This window comes from Muscardinus avellanarius, assembly GCF_963383645.1.
Source record: "Muscardinus avellanarius genome assembly, chromosome: X".
Classification (NCBI taxonomy): Eukaryota; Metazoa; Chordata; class Mammalia; order Rodentia; family Gliridae; genus Muscardinus; species Muscardinus avellanarius.
Genome location: NC_137792.1, coordinates 27,168,506 through 27,175,718, shown reverse-complemented (window position 1 = coordinate 27,175,718; position 7,213 = coordinate 27,168,506).

Here is a 7,213-nt window from a genome sequence, read left to right as displayed (position 1 = left end):
GGTGGAATGGCCCTGGGTTCAATCCCCAGCACTGAAAAAATTAGCATAAATTATCAGAATGACATAGTTCATCCATTCAGCTATTAAAGAACACCATAGTTACTTCCAAGACTTTATTTCCATTTATTTATTTATTTATTACTTGATCATATGGTCATATGATATCTTTAGTCTTATAAGAAACCAACAAACTGTCTTCTAAAATGTCTATACAATTTTGTTGTTTTTATTTTTATTTTAGACTTTTAATGGTGAATTGTAATTACACATCATAGTAAGGTTGGTTCAAAGTCATAAATTCCAGTGTATGTTTTTGGGTAACAGGAGGAACTCTAGATGAAGAAGGAGATTCTATAGATGAGTGAATATGGGGGGATGGAAGGAGGATGAGGGAAACTCTCTAAAGCACAAGATGTACCTAAACAAACATATCAAAGTCAATCACTAAGCCAATCATGGGAAAGAGGGTTGGGGAGGGAAGGGGAAGGAATAGAACATGAATTGGGTAAGGGCTAATTGGGTGATGTGCACATGTATGTCTCCACCATTTTTTTTTATCCCATTAAGATGTATGAATACCATGCACCAATAAAAATTTTTAAAACAAAGTGATAAATTCATACATGCACATCTCTCTCCACCTCCCACCAAGCTCTTCACATGTCCCCACATCTCCTCCTACTTCTACCCCATACATGTTAGCCAGATTGGTAGTGATACCTTCATACATGGGAATAACATTATTTGGTGTGCTTCCTTCCTCAATATCCCCCCCCCACCAATCTATTTGCCCCACTCCTCTTTTATTACTTAATTGGTCTGTCTTGCATTTGTTTGAAGTCTTTTTTGTCTTATTTTCTTTCTAGCACAACATGTGAGAGAAAACATGACACTTGACTTTTTGAGACTAGCTGATCTCACTTAGCATAATAATCTCTAGTTGCATCCATTTTCCTGCATATGACATAATTTGTTTTTATTTATGGCTGAGTAAAATTGTATTGTGTTATGAACTTTTAAAATAACCTTAAATATAATGTTAGGAAAGTATATGATGTAACTTCAGAGAAGTTCAAAATGGTGTAGGCTTAGAAATGAAGGGAAAGTCTAGAACTGTAAAAGGTCTTACTCATTTCTAATCATTTTTCACTAAGTATCAGTGCAGATTAGTTGAGAACCAGGGCTTCTACCCCCTGCTATTAGTAACCAAACAACACCCCTGCCTCCAACATTCTCTACGAGAAGAGTTGCAGACAATCCCAGTTATAATTTATTAAATAATATATTCATAATATAATAACATAATGCTAAATAGTAAAATCTCAACTTGAATGAGATAAACTAATCAGAAGCCATCTGTACCACCATGACACAGAACATTATATCTGACAAAGATATTAAAGCAACCATCATAAAAATGAATAGTTCAATGAGCGATTACTAACTTCTTTACAAAAATAAAATGAAAAAACTCAGAAAGAGAATCTATATAGAATAAGAAAATTTAAAACTGAAAATTTTAAATATAATTTAATACATGAGCTTAGCAGAAAATGAAGGGGGTGGGGGAAATATGTGCACAGGAAGATATAAAAATAGAAATTACCTATTATGAATAGAAAATAAAATAAAACAAAAAAATGAACAGATCTTCATTTACCTGTGAGTTTATAATAAAAGATCTATGATACCTAACATCAGAGGCTTTAAAGGAAAGAAAAAAATATACAATGTTGCTGAACAATTACAGAAAGAAATAATAGCTGAAAAAAGTTTGGTAAAATATAAAATTCTGCAGAATAAAAAAACTTCATGAACATAATAAACTCAAAGAATCCCATGCTTATAGTCAAATTATTAGAAGATAAATAACCTTAAAAGTAGTGAAAGAGAAAAGGCACTTCATAAGCAAAATGCTTAAATAACAGAGAATTTTTTATGTGAAACTAAGCCAGAAAAAAGTGCCATGACATTTTTCTTGTGATAAAAGAAAGGAACTGTCAACTTCCAGAATATAGAAGAAAAAGAAATTTCCAAATATACTTTAGAAGGCAAGAAGTACTGATACCAAAATCAAACAAGCACAGTACAAAAGCTAACAAACAAATTGCTAACAAATTTTCCTCATGGGCATAGAGTCAAAAATCCTTAACAAAATGTGACAAATCATATTAAGAATCAAAATGAGAATAATCACTTCATCATATCAATTTATGAAGGAAAATATGTTTCACAAAATTTGACACTCATTCCTAAAAATACCAAACTCTAGGAAAACTAGAAATCAAGGAGGATTTCCTCAACTTGATAAAGGACATCTATAGTAACCCTATAGCTAACATCATAATAATAGCTAAATATTTTAAAGCTTTTCTCCTAATTTTATGAACAAGGCAAAGACATCTCATTTCAAAATTTTGTCAATGCTTTTCCTTAATTGGTACATTTTATTCATACATCTTGAAGTTCAAGGTGATAGAGGCATATATGCACACAGCACTCATTGATCCCACTTCATGTCTTGCTCTATTTCTTCCCCCTCCCCTCCTTCTGCTATGATGGTCTATGTAAAAATCCAAGGTGTTTTAAAAGATTACTCAAAAAATAATGAATTCAATAAGGTCCCAGAATTAAGATCAAGCTATAAAAAATAATGGCTAGGCAATGGGCATAAAGTTTATGCATGATGAATAAGTTCTAGACATCTACTGCACAAGACTTTATAGATAATACTGTGCACATACAAATCTGCTAAAAGTATAGGTCTTGTCAACTTTTCTTACAAAAATAAATTAAAAGCTAATTGTGGGAGCTAGGGATGTAGTTTACTGGTAGAGTAATTTCCTAGAATACACAAAGCCATGGGTTCAATCATCAGCACTGCAATAATAAGTGAATTTTTTAAAAAAAATTATAACCAAGTGTAGTGGCATTCACCTGTATTTCCAGTACTTGGGAGGCTGAAACAGGAGGAATAATGGTTTGAGACCAACCTCAGCAACTCAGCAAGACCCAGTTTCAGTATAAAACACAAAAAGGATTTGAGTGTAGCTTGGAGAGAGAATGCCCCTGGGCTCAATCACCAGTACCAAAAAACAACGTTTTAATTGTAGTACATCATATTTGCTCCAAGATAAAAACAAAATACTTGCCGGGCGTGGTGGCCCACGCTTGCAATCCCCACGCTTGGGAAGAGGAGACAGGAGGATCGCTCAGGTTTGAAGCCATCCTTGCTGGCTTAAGAGACCCTGTTACCAAATAAAACTATAAAAAAAATAAGTGTCTGGGAGTGTAGCCCAGAGGTAGAAGGGTTTCCAGGAACCCCGGTACCACCAAAAAATAAAAAATAAAATAAATAAATACTTGCCAGTCTATCAGAATATCTACTGAATATATATTCAAACTCTAGGAAAATAATTAAAAATAGTATGAAATAAAGATGTTAGTAAATAAAAATACATACTGTATTCATGGAGCTGGAGACAAAGTGAGTAGTTCAATTTCCCCAAATTAATCTACAGTTTTAATTCTATTTCTATCAAAACATCAGCAAAGTTTTTTATTTATATAGGAAACCACCACATTGCCTAAAATTTACTTATCTTATTTTTTCTAGATTCAATTCCTATAAACTAGCATCTAAACTATTATATTTTCTCAATGTCTCTATCTAAAGAGCGATCATTTTCCTGTACACGATAGTAAGATTCAGAACAACATCCATATGTGCAAATAACCTTGTTCTGTCAGCTTTCTTCCCATAGTTGCCCTTTCCCTTCCCACCTCCTCATCCCCCAAGAATCTTCTACTATTTCAGTGTCCTCTAAAGAGAGATTTATTTGAAAATGTTTAAGAAATATATGTTTTTATAGAGCACGTATCATTTCTACCAATATGAATAACTGAAAAATGAAGTAAAAATGGCTCAGAATCATTTTCTCATCAATAAATTTATGAACTCTATTTAGACATCTGAGTTATCAAGCTTTTTCTTTATAGAAAAAAGCTTGATAATCTACTATCAAGCTTTTTTATTCTACTAAGTTTTTTATTCTACTAAGTTATAATAATCATAATTTTTGAATTTATATTAAAATATGTTAGAAATATGATCTTACCTTTTCAAATTAACAAATGATACCCGTAGGGTTTTCAGGTATTTAAGAATTCACTCCTTGTTCACTTTTAAGTTTATAATCTTTAGTTCTTTCTAATTAATATGCCATTCATTTTATGATACAAGGATTACTGTTTAATATTGGGATACAAACAAGGATCAGTTTTTTATGAATCATAAAATTATAGACTAAAAGATTAATTTTAAACATGCTTGTATAAGTAACTTCAGCTTAGTAAAAATATTTTTTCTTGAAAAAGTATGTCTATATAATTCATGTATAAACAATTATAGCTTAAAATTATTTTAATAATATATACATATGTATGGCATATATTTTACATGCTTTTCAAATATGTGGTTTTAGAACCTCTCCTGTATTGTTTATTTTTGTGCAAACACATACATAAGAAAGTGAAGATTGAAACCTCTCATCTAAAGATTTGAAATGCTCCAGAATCCAAAGCTTTCTGAGTACCAACATAGCATGACAAATGGAAAATTTCACACTTGACCTCATGTGATATGTCATGGTCAAATATCTAGTGTACTAAAAATATTGTAAAAAATTACCTTCAAACTATGTGTGAGGTGTATTTGAAACATAAATCAGATTTGTCTTTATACTTGAATATCATCTCCAACTCTATATGTGTGTATACCTACACATATACATATAAACATTTTGAATTTCCCGTAAAAGAGCTCATGTATTGATGATCAGGGAGTTGTAATCTTATCACTGGGTAAATCAACTCCAATGGGTTCATTGGGGAATAACTTAGGTATGTAGGGTGTGGCTGGAGGAGTTTGGTCCCAGGAGGTGACTGTGTTTGTGTCTTCAAATACCCTTGCTTCCTCTCTTGCTTTTGACCTCCATTATGTGAAAACAGAAACTCGTTATTGCCCTCCCTCTGCTTCCTACCACCTTTCACTTAATTCTACAGATCTGGCCTGACATGAACTATACCTCTGAAATCTCCAGAACTGGGAGCAGATAAATCTTCCTTTATCTAAGTTGTGTGATAAGTTATTTTAGATTATAACAGTGAAGAGTTCTGATTGATGCACTACTTTATTTCAGAAAGGGAGTACTCAACCTGTAATACATTTTAGGTATGTATGTGTGTATATATATATATGATTAGAAGACCTAGTGTTGCTGAAATGTCGATTCTCCGGAAAATTTTCTGTAGGCTTAATGAAATTCCTGACAAAATATGAGAAATAGATTTTGTAAATGATCTGTAGATTTATGTATAGGTAAACTTATCTTTAACTTTATATTGTAAGACAAAAGACTTAGATTTTCAGAAACAATTTTGAAAAAGAACATCTAGGCTTTCTGGATATTTTAAAAGTGCGTGGCACATGGTAAAAATAGTGGGCTAAAGTTATGCTCTTTATTTTTGCTTATTGTCACTTCATAGGAGTGGTTGCATTTGGGGAATGGAAATATTAAACTTGATATCTTGGAGAGTATGCTGTTTGACTCTGGGTGATGTGTGGGTAGGTAGTACACAGAAGCTTTCTGTGCCCCATAGATTAGTTCATATTGTTTAGCCATTTTTATATATGTACATTTTAGTTACAATTGCTAAGTATTAAAGGATAAATTGTAATGCCCAAAGTATGTTAAATAATTTCTATATAATTGTCCTTTTGATAAAGTTTTTAGGAAGAGCTCTCTTCTGGGATGACCTTTGTTAACCCATGTCTTGAAGCTAGGGGAGGTCCTGTACTTACTACTTGTTACTGGAATGAAGAAGAGGGAGAGGAAGGATGGTATGGGGAAAGCCTTAGCAATTTAGTGAGGCTTTCACCAACTTAACAATATCATTTTTCAAAGTAAATACAATAAAATGGGCCTTTAGATGTAGCTCAGAAATAGAACACCTCTGGGTTCAGTCCCCACTACTACAAAATATTAAAAAGAATACATTCATGTGGCAAATAAGCACATGCCAATGACCATTAGAAAAAATAAAATTATGAGTGCTGTGATATGGCCCTACATGCTTAAGAATAAAAAATAAATAAATTTGAGAATACAAAATGTTGGTGAGAATTTGGATAAATTATATCATCTGTGCATTGCTGTTGAGTATGTAAAATGATAAAGTGCCTATGGGAAATGTTTTAGTAATACCTTTAAGAAACTAAACACATATTTTCTCTAAGGCCCATCATTATACTATTCTGGTGGTACTAGCGAGTGAACCCAGAGATACTTTATCTCTAATCTACATCCCCAGCCCTTCTTCATTTTTGAAACAGGGTCTCACTAAGTTGCCCAGAATAGCCTCAAATTTATCATTCTCCTGCCTCAACCTCCCTTATAGCTGGGATTACTGGCTTGAGCCACTGAGCCTAGCACCAATTATTACACACTTGAAAATTAATCTAGAGACATCAATATGTACCATATATGATCATTTTACAACTATATTTTTACTAGCCAAACTCTGAAAATAGCTCCAGTATCCATTAGTACATGAACAGTTATTATTCATAGGCCATCCACAAATAATATACTGCTCAGCTATAAAAGAAACAAGCTACTGATAACAACTTGAGTGGAACATGAGGTACAATGCTGAGTGAAAAAAAATCCCCTCTAAAAGTTCTCAAACTGAATGATTCCATTTGTGTAATATCTCAAAATAACCAAAGTTAGAGTGATGGAGAAGTTAATGGATGGCAGGATTTAGGAATGATTTGGGAGGGTGGTTGCTGTGACTGTTGAGGATTCGAACAAAGAAGTCTTTGTAATGAAGCAACAGTTCTTTATCTTGATTGAGGTTTGATTACACAAATCTATATTTTGATAAAAATGACATAAAACTATACACATATATTACAGCAATGTCAGTGTCCTGATCTGAGATTATATTAGAATTCTGTATAATTACAGTTCTTTCCTTTGAGAGAAACTGGTGGAAGATTATATGAGATACCTGTATACTATTTTTGCAACTTCCTGGGAATCTGTAATTATTTCAAAATAAAAGGTTAATAATTTTTTAAACCCTACTTTGCCATTTATTAACATTGGAATGCTGACCAGTCACTTTTATATTGGGGCTCCTAAGGCCT